The sequence below is a fragment of the Leucopleurus acutus genome, assembly GCF_964270905.1.
Source record: "Leucopleurus acutus genome assembly, chromosome: 5".
Classification (NCBI taxonomy): domain Eukaryota; kingdom Metazoa; phylum Chordata; class Mammalia; order Artiodactyla; family Delphinidae; genus Leucopleurus; species Leucopleurus acutus.
In genome coordinates, this window is record NC_139147.1 from 4,861,152 (window position 1) to 4,880,571 (window position 19,420).

The following is a 19,420-nucleotide window of genomic DNA, read 5'->3' on the forward strand; positions in this document are numbered from 1 at the left end:
CGTGATTTCGTGGCACCGAGTAAAGTGGCCTGTGACCACTCCCTATTGCCCCCCTGCTCCATGCCCCCACTAAGCTGGGGTCTATTCTGTTAGAGCCCCACTTTCCCAATCAAAGCAGCTGCCTCTCTAGGTGGCGGGGACTCCTCTTCCCTCTCCATGTCTCCTTCCAGAAGGCAGGACAGGTAGAACAGGTGAAGCAAAGCAAAGTGCAAATCGGAACTGGTGCCCAGCAACCCAGAGAGGGGCCAGCCTGGCCTGCAGTGCACTCGGGCTCAGCCTTTCCTGCACAACTTCTCTCTCTGGTGGCCTCACAGGGGCACAGTCACCCCCCAAACTTCTTCCTAGGCCATCTCTATCATGGCACTGCCAGGTCCCATGGTTTTCGACCACAACTTACTATTGTTCCCATTCCCAGGTCATCATATTGAGATTTCATTGCCAGGGCAAAGGGGACGATAGATGATATATTCAGAGCCAGTATTCAACCGATATACAACAATGTCTTCTGTACCATTTGGTAAACAGAAATAGTCTACTTACTGAGACTACAAAGGGTCTAGTGGCATTGCCCTGTGGAGGCCACAGAGGTGGTGAGGATCTGGGAGTGGGGCTGTCTTAGCTGGGGACAGAGATGGAGGTTAGGGACAGGGCATGTGTGATGCCCTGCCACTCTGGGGTGGTCCAGAAATGGCAGAGACAGCAGAACAGGTGAGGGGAGTTGGCATTGGGGCCAAGACACCAGTCATTTAAGTCCAGGTGATGTGAGGAGTGCTGGCATCTGGGGGGCACATCCCGCCCAAACTCCCCTTCTGCAGCCAGGTGCAGGGGCCTAATGACTCTCGACTTGGGGTGATGAAAGTGTATGATGTCCAGTCACGGCTCAGCTAGGGGCACCATTCAGCTCGGGACAGTCTCAGCAAATGAACCAGCATGCCAGCAGTTTCTAAAATCAGAAGTATAGGGATAGTTTGGTGAACAATTGGTGTTATAACTTTGGTCGCCTAATGAAAAGTTTTAGAGTGTGTTTGTGTGTGTGTGCGTGCATGCGCACAGGCGTGCATATACATGTGCAGACATATATATATATGTATATATGTATATACACACATAGAGAAAAAGGTTGGAGAAAATTTTTTAAATTTTTGACTTAATTAATGATTTAGATAATTGTACACGTTGTTGAATATATTAATATCACCCTTGGGAATATGTGCAGTGTGGTAGTTACTGAATCTTTCATTCTGTTTTTTCAAAATCCTAAGTTTTTGTTGTTAAAAGAATGTGAAATATACCAGTTTTGCCATCTTTGTTTTTCCATTTATTTTCTTTGTCAATCTGTACATGTTCTCTTGCATGCACCAACTTATTTCATTTCTCCAGCGAACATTAACGCCTTTCCCTCCCCCGTGTAGTACATTACTGCCCCCTCTACACTGTGAGCCACTTCCAACGTGCAGGACACATGGGTGGTCATTCCAGAGCATCTGGACATTTGGAAACAGCTGGATGACGTTGTGTCTTATTCTTCATGCAGATGAGTGGAGTCATATAAACCAGCCCAATTTGGTTAGTGTTGAAAGTCTTTTCTGAGTTTCTGAGTCATAAAATGATAAATAGCTGTCACTATAATCTGATGAGTTTTGAAGGTAAACAATTGCAGAAGGAATATTTTGAACGGACATGATTTCTCAAGCGATGTGCAGTTTATATTCTAACTGTACTAAAGGTTCTGTCTTATAACTATGCTGGCGCTATTAAATCTTGGTCCTGTCCCTAGAAGTGTTGCTATTTTAGACAGGAGAACCAGACCTTGGACTATGGTTTAGGTAACGCAGTTTCTTGGAGGGCAGTCAAATTTATTTAATAATAATAAAAACTTACCTAAAATTCCCCATAATACATTAGGTGTTACTTTGTATCATTAATCTAAGACTGATGTTTAATCAGACTTTTTGAGCTATTTGTTTTGGAACATTTAATAGGCTATTTTTATAGTTATTTTCTTAAATATGTCTGATAGAGAAGATTCAAAAACACTTTGCAGAAGTAAGGAAATAAGTATAATTACCAGAGAAACAATGTTTATACACGTAGGGACTAGGCAAAGATTGTTGCATTTGTAATTTAGGAGCAAATTGGTTGGCCTTTCCAAGCTATAATTATAGTATACACATCTTTACAGCAACATTTGACGGATGTCCGTTGCCAATTTTAACAACTCCTACAATGCAGACACTGATAAAGTGATGATTAAAGGATCAAGAAACTTATCCTCACAATGATAAATTAACATAATCAAGAAAGTGTTCATAGCTTGAACTTTTTCCTTCTTTGAAAACCCAGAGCAAAGTTTAAAGAACTCTGTGTCTTTATAATGTTATAGATTCTCAACAAGAATGCATAGGGTCATAGCTAAGAGCAAAGAGAAACTTTGGAAGAAAACCTGGGGGTCTGCCCTTCACGCGGGTGCGTGTCAGGTTGGCCCTACTCAGCGGCTCTGGTGGGGCCTGGGAGGCAGTGCTGTTCTACCTGGAGCGCCTCGAAGAGCCTGGAAAGAAGACAGCCCTGCCCCCCCAGCCTTCGGAGCAAGGTGTTTTAGCCCCGCTGAAATTCAGCGACACGCCAGCTCTCTTTACCATGTTTATTTTGTGTTCCATTTTCTCCTGTAATCCTTTCTGCTGGCTGCTTTTCCTCTTAGATACTTTTATTTAAGGTCGGTATTTCTGTCATGTCTAAATATGTCATCCAGGGAAGAAAAACTAGACAAACTCAGAGAAAAGAAACTGTGCGAAGTTTTCAGTGCAACAGAACTGACTGTAGTCCGAGTCAAGCCTCAGTATTTCTCTTGAGGAACAAGAAATCAGAGCTTAGGAGATCAGGTGAACATCCACTGTTTTCAGTGATTTTTGGAATAGCTCAGTTCTGGGCCTTTTGCTCCACCCATAATGTCTCTCTTTTCCCAGTCGACTTCCCTTCATTGGGCTGGAACAGTGCCCTGGCCCCTTAGCCCTGGCCTCCTCCCTAATAAGGATATGTCTTTAGGTTAATGCAGTTAATTTTGTAGACCAAAGCCCACAAGGTTATAATAGGTTGTTTTCATCACGCATTAACCACTCTGCACCCGTTGTACTTTATGGAGAAAATCGCTTTAGTGTCACTGATTGTTTAGATAATCCATTGGCCTTGATATAGTCCATGAACAAAACAACATTTTTTAAGTTTAAATGGCATTTTCTTTCTTTCTTCAGTCCATCCCTCTTTCCCTTCCCCACGAATTACCTTTAGTTTAACAAGAACCATGATAAATACACTTTCATGTTAAAGGTTCTATTTCTGCCTTTTGCAAAGTTGAGTTGGATTTAAAAGTGAATGGGGGGGGGGCTTCCCTGGTGGTGCAGTGGTTGGGAATCCGCCTGCTGATGCAGGGGACGTGGGTTCATGCCCTGGTCTGGGAAGATCCCACATGCCGCGGAGCGGCTGGGCCCGTGAGCCATGGCGGCTGAGCCTGCGCGTCCGGAGCCTATGCTCCACGACGGGAGAGGCCACAGCAGTGAGAGGCCCGTGTACCGCAAAAAAAAAAAAAAAAAAAAAAAAAAAAAAAAGTGAATGGGGTAAAATAACTGTATAATAAGTGCAAGGTATCTAGGCCCTCGACTGAATATCACCAAATGTGACAGCGGTTTGCAAATTATGGGAGTGTTTGCCCCATATCGAAGAAAGTAGTGCACGTTTATCACGTAAAACAGGAAGGAAGCCACCTTGTGATCTTGCTGACTGGCCGTGAGGTTTGGGGACTCTTCTTTTTTTGGTACGCAGGCCTCTCACTGTTGTGGCCTCTCCTGTTGCGGAGCACAGTCTCCGGACGCGCAGGCTCAGCGGCCACGGCTCACGGGCCCAGCTGCTCCGCGGCATGTGGGATCCTCCCAGACTGGGGCACGAACCCGTGTCCCCTGCATCGGCAGGCGGACTCTCAACCACTGCGCCACCAGGGAAGGGAAGCCCTTGGGGACTCTTCCTATCTACTCCTTCTCCTGTTACCAGTGGATATAAGCCTTAACTAACTAGCGAATGCCTTAAAAAGGACCATATGGAAGCCCCGCATTATTCTATACATAATGCTTTGACTGCTTTTGCATGATTCAGTTAACAGCCTTCTACACTCCAGCTAAATTTCATGTTTACTTTTCATCATCTCTAATAAACTCTGTTGCTCCTGGTTCATGGTTTACACGCTCTTTGTCAACGACTTCACTTCAGATTCGGTGATTGCGTCTTTGTGGCTTCGAATGCCTATGTAGCCATTAAGTCATCGAAACCATGAGAAATGGCACTGGTTCTTATTCCCGTTCCCAGAAGCATTTTCCTTAATTGCCGTAGCTTCCAGGACATCAAACAACCACAACAAAGAAAGAAAGGGGGAATATTAGGGAGAAAAGATGCAGGAAGAGAGCATGAATTCTTCATGAAAGAGTCCATTATACTGTTATACTAGGAAAATGTCATTGATTTGACAGCTCCCAGTGTGTGCATCTGTGGCCAAACCTGAAGCTGGAACAAAATGAAGCTCTTCTTTTTTTTTTTCCTGTATCCGTATTTGTACAATGGAATAAAAGAGTATGAGTGTCTGACTTGCAGTTACTTCAAAAATAATTTTTAAAATCCTGCAGTTTTATTTTTTAATCTATTTTTAAAAGAAAAAATATGGTAAACCCCCTCAGATTTTAAATTATACATCCCAGTCTTTCATGTCCCAAGCTTTTCATGTTTGTGTGCACGCTAATGAGGGGCCTAACTGCAGATAAATCCCCTCAATCTTTCCCCAAACACTAGTTGCTGAAGTGAGAAATGTCATAAATTCTGAATTTGGCTTTATACCCTTATTAGAAAGGGTTAGTTCATTCATCTGTTTAGAAAACATTTATTGAGCATATACTATATGCCAGCTTTTTCACTCTGCCAAGCTGTGAAATCTAAGTGGAGTTCTGAGACCACCTGTATTCTGAATCTCCGTCTCGGACCAACTGAATCTGAGTCTCAGGGCTGGGCTTTGGGAAGTTGGGAGTTCAACAAAGTCCACGGGGATTCTTTTTTTTTCTCACTTTTTTAAAAGTTTTATTGAGAAATAGTTAACACGCGTCACTCTGTAAGTTTAAGGTACACTGCATGATGGTTTGATTTGCATATATTATGAAATGACAACCACAGTAAGTTTAATTAATATCCATCATCTCGTATGGATACAATAAACAGAAAAGAAGTTGTTTTCCTTGGGATGAGGAGTCTTAGGCTCTACCCTCCAAACAGTTTTCCTGTGTATCATCCAGCAGTACTACCTGTCGTCATCACATCGTGCTTTACATCCCTAGGACTTACTTATCTTATAACCAGAAGTTAGTACGTTTTGACCACCTTCCTCCAAACCGGCTTCCCCCCGGCCCCCAGTGATTCTTACCCATAGTGAGCCTCAGAGTCTCTTCAGAGCATTTGTGGACGAAATGGAGCCTGTATTGGTCAGCTCAGGCTGTCACAACAAAATAGCACAGACTGGGCGGCTTGAACCACAGGAATGTATTTCCTCAGAGTTCTGGAGGCTGGAAGTCCAAGATCAAGGTGTGGGCAGGGTTGGCTTCTCCTGGGGCCTCTCTCCTCAGCTTACAGATGGCCCCCTTCTCACTGAGTCATCATCATCACATGGTCTTTCCTCTGTGTACACACCCCTGGTATTTCTCCATGTGTCTGTATTTCCTATTCTTACAAGGACACCAGTCAGATTCAATTAGGACCCACTCTGACGGCCTCATTTTAATTATCTCTTTGAAGACTGTCTCCAAATACAGTCACATTCTGAAGTACTGGGAGCACCAATTTGGGGGGCCTGTGTTGGCACAATACAACCTGTAACGGGTCAGAAGAGTCCACCTTTGGCTGATATGACCCAGTTAGCTGAGTCTCAGCCGTTCCAAGCCGGTGTTTCCCAGTCCGCTCTGTTAAATGCTGGTAGGTGTTCTGTGGGTACGATTTTCTCACTTGAGACCATCACAGTTTAGTTAAGTCTCTGAGAAGTCCTCCCAAGGAGGCTTGGGTAACTGAATTGAACCCAGGGTATCCCAAGCTTATTCAACTACGGTGCTCCAATGTTTGCAGAATTCCTAAACAAAGTATCAATAAAACAAGTCAGGCCCCTGACTGGAAGGCCACCCAAGTGTGAGTTAGAGGTGAGACTACCAACCTGTCTTACTCGATTCAAGATATTGGAAAATATTAAGTGTCTATTTGCAGGCAGTATCCATCATGCAAATCCAACTCACACAAATATGGGCTGCATTCTGGAAGAGCTTTATTCTGTTACACTCTACGGTTCCTCCATCTACCCATCCGTCCACTCACTCACACATCCACTAGAAAGCATTTTCTTCTACTCCAGAGACTGTGCTACGTGCTAGGACACAAGGCAGCCCAGTCTCTGCAATCACAGAGCCCAGATTCTAGTCTTACCAGAGCTGATATAACTAACCGCCACTGGCTCTCTGGGGTCCTCTGCCCTGTGGTTCCCAGGCTCATAGCAGGCATATCACCATCACGGGAGAGCCTCTAAAAAGGCTTCCTCCTGGCCTCATCATTCCCCTCAAGAACCAAAACCTCCTGTGAGTGGGGGCAGAAATATTGATGGTGTCAGAAGTTCTCCAGGTGATTTGGAGGCAGGTGGCCTGGAAGCTGGCGTTCTAGACCACGGCTCTTTGCAAGTTCATCTCGCATTGCTTCTCATGGGATGTGGCTCAGTCTTCCCTGCCATCTTCCTTCCCTGCTGTGCTCTCCTCCTCCACTGTTTCTTCTTTCTGCACAGCAGCATCGACCTCTCCTCATCCATGAAGCCTACTTCCTGGCTAAAGCCAACACAGAGATTTTCATCTCTGAGGTCCTTCTCTGGGTTATGGGGTCCCACAACCAGGATTCAGCTGCATCGTTACAACATGTGTGACCCCGGACAGATTACATCACCTCTCTGAGCCTCCACTTTCCCATCCAAGAACCAACGCGTGAATAATAATCCTGATATTGTAGAGATGACATAGGATGAATGAAAGAACATCTGCAAATCATCCTTTGGACTATTGGCACACAGTAGGTCCACAGGAAATGATACCTTCTACTATGGTCTGATTTGGCATTGAATCATACTGCCTTCTGTTATGCTCTAGTCTAAAAGAACTTGAAAAAAAACAACAACAAAAAGAGGCACTTGAACCATTAAAAAATACTTTAAAAACACTGGTCTTCTTTCTCCAACTACATTATAAGTTTATTTAAAGGAGAAACTTAGCACTTTGCTTCCTGTTTGTTCTCATCGTTTCTGGCCCATTGTAGATGTTTGGCACATACTGAATGTTTAATATACACTGTTAGGGTGACTCTCCCTGTGGTATATCTGAAAGCATACAATAATGAATATTACAAGACAATGCCAGCATTGGAAAACCATATTCTTGAGGCTAATCTCACCTTTCCAGTTTAGCTTTGTACAACGTCTTTTATTAATTGATGCCTTGTGATGTATTGGTATACTTTGAAAAACTGGAATTATGATTTATAATCCTCAAGGGTCAAAACAGTGATTCGACTGAATTATTATCATTGTTTTTTGCTACTGAACATCTTTGAAACACATTAATGTGGCATTTATCAATCTGTAAGGGTCTCCATGTCAGAGCAAATAAGTCCAATGAATTGCAACCAAATAAATTCTTATCTGAAGTGTTAGACTTAGGGTATTCTAGAGTTTTCCTTCTAGCTTTTTCCATGGTATCAAGTCTTTTGTATTACACAGTTAAAAGAAGGGAAAAAGAAAGCTTCTTTGAAAGCCAGTGGCCTCTGACTACCAAAATGAGACAACTTAAACGAAAAAACATTTTATTTTGTTTTCATTCAAATGACTGTTTGATGTAAGTATGATCTGTGAAATGGACATTAGTACATGGAACAAAGAGCCCCTTTTAAGCATCTAGAGGAAAAGGAAGGCTCCTTGAACACTTAGTCAAATACCTTTTCCTACAATTACTTCCTCTGTCTTTTCTCTCTCCCTGTCACCACTCCAGCATCCTTGGGGTTTCAGTGACATGAGTTTAAATGTCCACCATGAAGACCACACACTGATGCTGCCACCAAGACTGTGACGTGGCCGGCTGGTTGCTTCTTACCCACAGGTTCTGTTCATCTCATTAGGAAACCTTTCGTGTTGAATGAAGGCAAGACTGACCGACACACATGTAGTTTCATGTAGCGTGTTCCCTCGTGTGTTACTAGGAGTGGCTATCTCACTTGAGGACAGGATTTCTCCTCCATAAGGCATGGGGCTTCATGCCCCTGTTCTCTCCTGACATGAGCACCACGGAGCTGGCAGGATTGTCTGTTTACATTTCTTTTGGAAAGTAGAAATGTTTTCCTCAATTTCCTTTCACATACTGTTAAAAAATGTAGAAGTTCTTAGTGGCTTATCTAATATTTTTGTCTCTCCTGGAGTGTGTGTGTTTGGGGGGAGGGGGCATATGTTTTTTCTCGTGTGTGTGTGTGGTATGTGGTATGTTTGTGTGTGTGGTGTGTGTGGTGTGTTTGTGGTATGTGTGCAGTGTTTGTGTTTGGTGTGTGTATATGGTGTGGGGGGTGTGTGTGTTTGGTGTGTGTATACGGTGTGGTGTGTATATGGTGTGTGTCTGTCTGGGGACCTGAGGACAGAGAAGTGGGGAGCTCCGATTCTGCTTTTTTCCTCCTTCCTTTCTCCGCACCTTTCAGGTGTTGACACAGACCCCAGAGGGCAGATGGGCCCGGCACACACGGAGTGTGTCTGAGACAGCCTCTCCCACACAACATCTGTTTCCTGGGCTCCCTTTGCCTCCACAGCTGGCTTTCTGGAGTCACCCCCACTCCACCAACTGTTCCCACTTACCCACACAACACTCTTGGCTGTCCAGTAACTGACCTGACTTTCTTAATAGTTTTATATTACTTACTTTCTCTAGTACATTTCTGGCTAAAATTTTATGACCCAATTTACACAGAAATGCAAGTAAGGCGGCGACATCATTCTCCTCTCTCCTCGTTCACAGGAAGCCGTGGATCAGGGAGGGGAGGGTTAGAGTCCCACTAGGTAGGGGTCAGAGGCAGGACCGACTCCAGATACGTGTGACTCGAGCTGTTCCCAGAGCTGCCTGTGGTTACTGCTCCCCAGTGGGGTCTGAGCGTCGCCCTGCCCTGTCGGGGAGAAAGCAGCAGGGGATGCAGAAGCTGTGGCGTCTCCTAAGAGAGAAAAGCATCCTTGCATCCATCGCTCCCCTCCAGCTCCATCCCTCCATGTTTTCTGCCACTTGGCTTCCCTCCTGATGGCTGCTTCAAGGTGGTTTCCTTCCCACACTCACCCTGCTTTGCATTCTGCACCCCGGTGGCAGCACAATCTAAGGCTCATTAAGGGAACTAATCAATTCCGTGCATTGCACCAGCACAGCAGATTACCACACAGGCAGGGCCATTAGCAAGTCTGTGCATTAACACATGGCATTTCCATGAATCAATATGCAGCCCTTGTAGAACAGAGCATGGGGATTTTTTCTTCCATTAAGAAAAACTGGTGCCAAAGACAACTTTTTCAGATGTGTTCCAGTGTGCCTGTTAGGAAGGGGGAAAAGCATTTTTCTTTTTCCTGCAAAATCACCCTTTTGTGTGGCCAGTTGTGGACCGTGATTGCTTTTATTTCTCCTGGGACTGTGTCATCCGAGGGTAGAGTTTGGACTCGCATCCTTGGTAGTCATGATTCACAATTTTTTTAAAGCATCACAAGGAATTATAGGAATGGAGCACATGTCATTTTACTCACGGGGACCTACTCTAAAATAGATTCCATGTGTAATATTAGCTGAAATCTATGCGCAATGAACGATAATTCTGTATGTGCTCTTTTGTCAATATTTCTTTAAACATAGTACAATTTTCTAGCCCACAGAAATTAAAAATGGATAACGCTAGCTAGAAACGTGGTTGCCAAAAATGAATTCAAGTATATTTTCCCCACTGGTATTATCAGTACTGCTAATGACTTGTCAGCAGCTAAAATGTAAATATCATGTGATCTTAAAATTGGTGACATGTATACTGCAGGGCTTCAGAGGGAAATTTTAGTAGGAAACTCTTACTGTCATTGTTTCCTGGACAATGTATATTAAATTATTTTACAAGGGTGGGAGGGAAGTAGATTTCTCTTGTTAAAGCCAGGAAAACAAGAGTGACGATCTATTTCTGCATTGATTTCTTTGTTCGGGGCCCAGGTGAATTTCTGCTTCACTTGGTCACTGGGCACAAAAGGGACGCATGTGAGGGAAAAGGAGGCTGCAGTACGAAAACAAATCAGCGTATTTACGGGCCCTGGGATGCGCCGATGATCAGTAAGCATGGAGATTCCCTGCTGAATAGCCATCGCGGAAACGGAGGCTACCTCAAAATATCTTGAGAATGCTGGTATCATTTCAATAGGATCTAAAATGAGAGCTCCGTCAATACAGATTGAGGAGAAGGGCCTCCTTCTATTTTTAAAAGATACCCAACATTCATGTTTTTCATATTTTCCTAGCCTGTAATTTCTCTTAATCAAAGTACAACAAATAGTAAACAGTAAAAATGAAATAAATGTGGTGACAGTTTGCCAATAACGAGAAGAAAATGTTCCATCTGTCTAGCAGCGAGTAAAATGGGTGTAATTACTGCTCATTTTTCTCATAATTGCTGAGTTATGAGTTTAAAGCTTATACCCAACTGGTGAACAGTGAGTACTGCCCATTCCCTAATTATAGCTCCGCTTTGCAGAGCTTGAAATCAGGGAAGGCAAGAGCCGGGAAAGTGATCTGAATTAACCCTGACTGCTTGCCTAGAATGGTGACTGGATATTTAATTTGAATTTTATAAACTTCCGGGTTCCCTTGCCACCCAAATGTTAAACCACAGAGCTTGTCATTCTGTTTTGAATTACATTTTATTTGTAGATTAATCATCTTGAATCCATTTCCCTGATGAACTCAGGAGGTGGTTTTTTTCTAGAAACAATCCAAGTAGACCACCACCCTTTATTTATTTATTTATTTTTTTGCGGTACGCGGGCCTCTCCCTGTTGTGGCCTCTCCCGTTGCGGAGCACAGGCTCCGGACGCGCAGGCTCAGTGGCCATGGCTCACGGGCCCAGCCGCTCCGCGGCATGTGGGATCTTCCCGGACCGGGGCACGAACCCGCCTATGTCGGCAGGTGGACTCTCAACCACTGAGCCACCAGGGAAACCCGACCACCACACTTTAAATTGTATTTGTTAAAGTTAGACACAGTTTATGTATACCCAGGGCTCTATGAGTGGTTATGTTCACATTCTCGGATCAAGAAAGTTCCATTTGAAAGTTCAGGATTGCACATGGGTAGTCAGCACCTGGCAAGACAGATTACACAGCAACGCAAGTATAGAAAAGAAGCATCTTCCTTGATCATTTCCATTTAGGACATGTTGAAGCATTCAGGCAAATATAGCTGCAATTCATTTATTTCTCTACTACATCATTGTATCTCTAAGGTTCACTTAAGAAAGTCTTATTCACCTGTTCTCATCAGAATGAAGATGATAGTTATACCTTTGCCCATGACTATTTTAGCAAGAGTAGATATTTCTGGGTTAATTTTATTTCGATCCTTTTCTTTGGTCCAAACGGGGATTATAACTCCCTTCGGACAAAGATAGTGTTTATGAGATCAAGGTGGGCTGGATTCCGCCCTGAGCCCCGGGTTCTGGGGTGAGAGTGAGGGGGAGGGGGTTCCTAATGAAACCTGCGTTTGCAGGGCGCCTCCATCAACCTAGGAACGCTGATGACACGAACACCTGTAGAGAGGCATATTCTCAAGCCATGTGGTACTTGTTGAATGAGATGGTGTAAAAAGAAGTTTAAAACACGTGGACTGGAGTGATTTTTTTTTTTCCAACAAGTCGACTCATTTGAGTTACAGAAGAGGAGACAATAAAAATATAGCATATTATGTTCATTTTATTCCTCTTAGCCTAAGTGATAGCAAGCCATATTTTTCTATGCTAGAGATATTATCCTAAAAATAATAATTATGGTAAAATTTAGTGGGGAATATTCACTGGTGTAAACCTCACACTTTTAAAAAGAGGGGAGATGAAGGAAGGTCTTAGTGGTTATTGGATAACCTAGAATCAAAGAATCAAAGTCATTTCCATTCTAGCTGCAGAAGCAGCAAATTCCTCTCTCTCTCTCTCTCTCTCTCTCTCTCTCACTCTCTCTCTGAAAGAGCAAGGCACCGAAGAGAGAGAATATTTAACCTCCTGGTTGAGATAAGCTGGTGAAAATCATGGAACTGTATTTTAAAAATCTTCCTTCTAAGCCGCTGAGAACTGCAGTATCCCAGATTCTTTTGAGCTCCGCGTAAATGTCTTGCTGCCAGGGATCACGAGTGCATTATGCATAATCCTTTGGTTGTGCTCACCAGCTGGGGAGCAGAGATAGGGAGTGTTGGGGGTTTTCAGCTTTAAAAATGGGGCCGATAGTTCACCCAGAAGCAGAGAAACGGAATGAGTACTTGCATAATCCATCCAGAGTTTCCCAGGTTTCTTTCAATCTTCTTATCATGTTTTAAAAAATCTATTAAGAGAAAATTAGAACAAAATGCATTTTCCTCTTCAGAGAATTTATTTTGCTTCTGTCTTCGGGTCCTATAGCGCTTTTATTTGTTTTATTTATTTATTTTATGCAGGCTGTTGTCTTTTTGTTTTTTTTTTTTAACTTCGTTTCCACTATTTTCTGTTTGCATCAACAGCACACGTTTAAGTCAATTCTTTTGACTGGGAAACTTAGTTATGAGCTACTGTAAAATTACTATCTAAAAATGTCCTAAATAAACTGAAGTGTGATCATTGTTTTCTTTTTTTTTTTTTCTATTTTTTTGCGGTACGCGGGCTTCTCACTCGTGTGGCCTCTTCCGTTGCGGAGCACAGGCTCCGGACGCACAGCCTCAGCGGCCATGGCTCACGGGCCCAGCCGCTCCGCGGCATGTGGGATCTTCCCGGACCGGGGCACGAACCCGTGTCCCCTGCATTGGCAGGCGGACTCTCAACCACTGCGCCACCAGGGAAGCCCTGAAGTGTGATCATTGTGATATCTTATGTCCTGGAATTGAAATAGAGAAACTAAAATCCAGTGTCTGTGGCTTTTGAATTCTGTGTTAATTTCTCCTGTTTACTTATAAAGGAAAACATGGTGAAGTGGGTTCTTGTGTACTTGAAAGGAATACTCCTGGGTCATCCACCACCTTCTCAACCCCCCCCCCCCCACACACACACACACACACGCACTAACACACTCAGCTGCACACACACACTGGCACACGACTCCTAAAGTAATAAGTCTTCTTTCCAGAGTCTGTGCTGCTAAGACCAGCTGGCCGGCCTGCTTCCCTCCCTCCCTCTTTCTTTCTCAGTTGGGTTATTTTCATTAATTCTATCTTCTGAATCTTCCCTTTAACTCCTAACAGTTTTCAGTCTGGACCATCTAGTGAAACTACTTTCTTGAGAGTTACCCACAACCGTTTAATTTTGAAAGGCCATGGCTGTCCCCCTTCTGAACTTTGCCCTGGCATTTGGTGCTGCTGTCCCTGTCTTTCCTCCTGAGAGCCCCCTGTCCCTTCCGCTCTTCTATTTCTCTCCCTTTTCTTCTTTACTTGCCCCTTTCTTTCCTACTGATGGAATTCCTCTTGGTTACCCTGCCCTGGCTGTGCCCCTTTTTCCTTAAACTATGACCTCTGTACAAGCTAGGAATACTGTAGAGAATAAACAAAGATAAAAAATTCCTGTCTTTCTGGAGCCTGCACTCCAGTGGGAGAAGAAGATGGATGACTATTAAGATAAACATGAAAAATATAGTATGTTTGCTGCTAAGTGCTATAGAGAAAAGTAAACCAAGCAAAGGTAAGAGGTTTAGGCTGTTGAACACTTTAAATTGGGTGGTCGGTGAAGGCATCCTAGAGAGGTGGCTAGAAGAGCAAGGATGTGAAGGGGAAGATGTGAGTACATTTGAAGGAAGAGCCTTCCAGGCAGACAACCTTGTGTGCAGAAGTGGAAAATTAGTGTTATTGCATTTCAGTAGAAGAAGCCACAGTACATGCACTGAGCTGGGAGTGAAGACCCCAACAGCTAAAGTTCCAGCTGCCATCAGGAAGTCCCACTGCCCACGTGGTGACAGGCTGGGCCAGCTCTGGGCACACGCAGAGTGGACACCAGGATCCTGGGCAGAGCAAGCAGGACGGCAATTCTTCAGTAACCTTTAAGGAGAGATGCTTATATGCTGTATTTTTGAGACCTTTTTAAGGAATATATCCCAACATACTTAAAAAGAAATAGCTGCTAATGTTTTCTTTTCTTATTTTTAAAAATTAGTGTATATTCCGGGGTCAAGAAAAAGAAATGGCAAATCCATTATCTTCTTCCTTTGACAGAAGACAAGCTTGTGTTTCCTGTGTGTGATCTTCTCTGAGTCACACATACCCAAATGTCTTAGGCTGTTCAACACCCCCTCCTATGACTCACCCAGACCCTCATGGCTTTGCTGTTTCTCAGATTGTCCCCAAACTCTCCTTATGTTATACTTATAACTGATGCCCTTTACGGGTTGTGACCTTATCCCCAGTTTCTAGCTAAGCGCCTCCTTTCTTACACTTCACTGCCCAAGTAGAAGAATCTGCCTGTGTGTATACTAAGGAAATAATGGTGGATATACAGGCTTTAACCTAATACGTTGACATTCACGCATTTCTTTCACCTGGCATTTTCCAAATAATTGTTTTGATTATTGTTTTGATTGCTAGTTTGGTTTATTCAGATGCTATCTGCCCCAAATTGGAATTTCCGGGACGTGTTGAGAGTGAACAGAGAGATGAGATGTTTGGAACTGTTGCATCTGCGCTGGGCTGAGAGTGTGTGTAATATCCACGTGTCAAGTGCCACACACCCAGAAGTGACTCGAAAGTGGGTCTTGCTGTCTGATCTTGTGGAGGTACCACCTGCCTCGCAAGAACCCCACCGTCTGATCGTGTGGGGTATGGTTCCTGTAGGCGCGTACGACAGAGGCTATAGGAAAATCATTTCAGACCAACTTCTCCCCACTTCTGACATCCAAGTACCATATTCAGAGTTGGAATTTATTAAAGTAACTATCATTCAGCATTTATTTTTATTCTCTAGTGATGATATATTCAATGGGGGAGAACCACAGACTGGAAAGATACCAATAAACAATTTAGAGGGGTTTAGGTAGCAATTTGTTTTGGAACAATAAATGTAGGCCATGGACAGGAAATGGATAATTAACTCCCTTCCATGCTATTTTGCAGAATCTCCAGAATCAATTCCCATAGGACAAGTAAGAGGAAAAAGCGATGCGGGTGAAACCCTTAAGCAAATTATCTGAGTGTCTGGACCTAAAATCATTCAAGTATTGGTGATGTCGTAGTTTGTGAATGGACTCTCACAGGGTCGTAGTTTGTGAAGGGACTCTCACAGGGTCACATCGTCTTCTCGGTTCCAGAGCTGCTGGGCTTCATGCTGATCCGGTGCAATTATGAGGCTCCTTCTTTGTAAAAGTACTGCACAACATCAAGACCAGAAAAACCACAGCTTTAGAAATGAGGAGCAAGTGAGAGCACTTACATGTAGAACTGAGCAATTTCAGTGCTGTGATGTGGTCCTGTCCTCCCGACAAGCACGTCACATTATTTTGTTTTGGGCTTGGTGTTTGATAGACTAAGGACAAGTATAATAGCCTACATTTGTGGGGCACTAGCAGGAGCTGCCAGGCACTTTATGCTTAATGTGTGTGTGCGTGTGTGTAAGAGACCTCTAGTATACGTGTGCATATCTGCATATAAAACATTTCAACATGTGTGTATAAAGCAATGCTTTAATATGTGGGTGTATGTATGTCTTTTAATATATTATGTATGAATATATACGCCATGTCTGTTTTATATGTATGTACATATATAACACAACTCTTCAATGCATGTGCATATGTGTACGTGCATGTGTACTTATGTGTGCATGCATGTACATGTGTGTATGCATGTATAAGACAGCCCTTTTGTGCAAGTGTATGTGTGGAAAAGGAGCCTGCGGAGTAGGGACTGTGATTCTTCCCACTTTCCAGACAGGAGCTCTGCTTGCTAAGGCACCCTGCCTACCAGGTGGAGACCTTTAGGTCCACAGGGACCCCCAGCCTGTGGAGATTGCCCTTCACACCTCTGGTGAAGTGGGTAACTTGGATGGGTCGGTATATAAATAGGTAGATTTTTCTCTCCAGTGACGCTTATGGAGGTGGCCATAGAAAAGATGTCTGTCTAATCAATGCTTAGACATAGTCGCAGGGTGGTTCCTGGTGAAGAGATGGCAGGGAAGCCAGATGACTGCCTCCTCCAGACACTCAGTCCCCTCCCCAGACCCCAGACCCTCTGCACTCACACCCCAGGTCAGGGCCTTGAGGATTTTCTTCACTTCCTGAAAGAGATCCATGGACTTTCCCTGGTTGATAGTTATGGTCTCGACTGTCATTTACCATGTGTTTGTGACAGTCACTACACCAAGGAAGACTTAAAAGGAAGGATATCTAATGTGATTTTTCTGATGAAACCAAAAATAGCTCTAAGCTCTTCTGACCTTACGTACATATTCCCCTCCACTTATCTGGATAAAAACTTACTGCGTGCCTAATACATGACAGTGTGTGCCAGGGTCCAGAGATGGGGTCCTCATGGTTTTTATGGTCCAGGAGATATGTAAATGGCTACCAGGCACGCAATGATGTGACACCTCTGTCACAGTTCTGTGATCATGGCCATTTGTGACTTTGAGCCCAGCTCTGACAGATGAAGAGGCAGCAAACAGGGAGGACAGAGAGGAAAGGACATGGGAATGTCAGAGCTATGCCTCCTGCAGACTCATGGGACCAGAAGTGTGTGTGTGCAGTGTATGCAGAGTGACATATTTATTCATTCTTTGTTTCAGAACAATTCTTGAGCACTCACTTTATACAGCAAGGCCTTGTATTAAACTTAGTTTGGCAACAAAGTTGAATGCAGCTTTGTCCCTCTCTTCAAAGGGATCAGAATTCAGTAGGTGGAAAAAACAGGTGTGCTCACTAACTATCAAATAAAGTACTAAGGCGCCTGTATGGGAGGGGAGGGTAATAAAACCCCTAGGAGAGTTCAGATGCCTCCACTGTGGGGGCAGCAGGGAAGGCATCAGAAGGTGCTGGCTTGCGCTGGGCCTTTCATCTCTTCCCCAATCCTGCCATCCTGCTCCTAGAATCTGGTATCTCAGCCCCTTGCCAGACTCCCGCACCGTCTTGCTCTCTCTCGCTTTCTGGGTTATACGCTCATCGCTCCTTGACTCTTTCAGTATAAAGTAATGCCATAGAATATTGCCTTATTAATTTACCTCTAGCCTCTGGCATTGCTTGCCTGTGGAGTGAACTGTCGGGTCACGTCAGAGCTTGCTTCAACCAGTGTGTTTCTGAAAAGAATTTTGTCTCAGTATCGAACCTCAGGCTGCACAGGAGCCACTTACCTTTATGTACGTTTCTCGTGGCTTCTGTATAAACCACCAACTTAATAGTTAATACATTTTACAATTTGTAGTCAAGTTAGGACTGGGCTATTTAGGAATTTCTGAAGTGTATCAAAGTACGCTCTTTTGGAAAAGAACACTGATTCCAGTTTTTTGTTCAGACTGACAGCAGCATGCCTTTGCATACAGTTTTCCTTTTCCCGTCTTTGTTACAAGGTGAGCAGAGGGTGAAGGTGACACTTAGCAGAGACCTCACTGCTCAGGAGTGTTTGGAAGGCAGGCTGGGCCCCTCTCACTTCATTGCCAGAGTCCAGGCAGAGCGATGCTGCTGCTGTGCCTGTGATTGGTGCACGGGAATGGATACAAGCTTGGTGGCCAGTATTCTGCCTCGGATGTGTTACTGAAGGAAAGACAAGACCACCAAGAAGCTTCCAGAATTTGAGGCAGAGCAGCCAAGTTTCAAAGGCAGGGATGCGTCGAGGAGAGCAGGGTGCATGTAAGAACCACAGGTGTGTCCACGGCCATCCGTGCTGTCAGGCGGCCCAGAATGACCACAAGTGGACGGGGCAGCTGTGGTGGGGAAAGCACCCACCTATCCTGCCCCCTCATGCGGGCTCACGGGCTGCTTGTGAGGTGAGGAGGTGCCCCCAGGGTACATCCAGGGGGGCTCTGGCTCAGCTGGTGGCACAGAGTGTCCTTCCTGGCCAGCGGATGGCTGCTGTGAGGGGTGCTGACAGATGCAGCCGATCCTGACTACTGGCAGCTCAGCGGGTCCCTGTGCTGGCCTCGGGAAGGGGCCGCAGAGGTTCCCGGGTGCGGGCAGACATGGACTCCTGGACACCGGGGTCATGCCCTTCTGGGGGCTGTTTGCTAAGTCTGTGCTTCAGCTCCTCCTGGCTTTCCCTGCTTCTTGGATAGGCTCCCTGAGGGAATCCTGGCCTCTGGAGCCCCATTGCCTCTGATAACCTCTCTCTTTCTCTCCCCCACGCCTGCTCTCAACTTCCTCTGAGTCTTGTGCACTGCTTTTTCTGTATCTTCATTTATTTACAGAATGATAAATATTAATATAGCCAAGCATAGGCAAATTCTGTTTGTGGGCTACAATAGCTGGACTCGTTTGGGGATGATTTTATTTATTATTTTTGCCCTCTTATGTCCAAAAGGCCTACAAAACCTGCTTATTGCAGCCATGGGGTCTCACCCAGGAACACTTCTGTCAGCACTGGTGTCAGCAGTTCTGGAAGCTAGCACAGCTCAGTGGAGGCCCCATGCTTGGCCACAGAGCTACCCTTGAAAACTCATTCCTGTAAAGGGACACCCGCTTCCACGGTATGAATGTGCTTCCAAAGGCATGCTCTTGTAGAACCTTCCAGCACACAGGGAGGTAGGCGTGACCAGCATCCTCATTTTATGAGCAAAGCACTGAGATGCAGGGAGTTTGAAGACTTGCCCACGGTTGCAAGGTTAGTGTCAGATCCAGGTCTCCAGCCCAGGGCTTTGTTGAGTCGCCATCAACACTGTAGTTTTCCTTCTGCACCATAAGCCAGCATCTCACGTTAGACTGGGAGGCCTCCTGGAGAGTGAGGTGCACACAGAGGCTGGATGATCACATGTTTTGCTGCATCAGTTTCTGGTTTGGGACAGAGATAATAACTGATGACTTCCCTGGCCCTCTCGGTTCTGAAATTCTATCATCCGGATGCATTCGGCTAAACATGGAAAACCACCTAACTGTGCCCAAGTGAACAGAGCGGTTATGTGTTTAAATGAC

General features: G+C 44.6%; 1 protein-coding gene across 2 annotated transcripts in view; it reads left to right on the forward strand.

Moving 5' to 3' along the window:
- DSCAM (DS cell adhesion molecule) overlaps positions 1–19,420 on the forward strand; it is a gene marked incomplete at both ends in the record, with an annotated part of 750,196 nt that overhangs the window by 169,013 nt on the left and 561,763 nt on the right. The window lies entirely within an intron of this gene.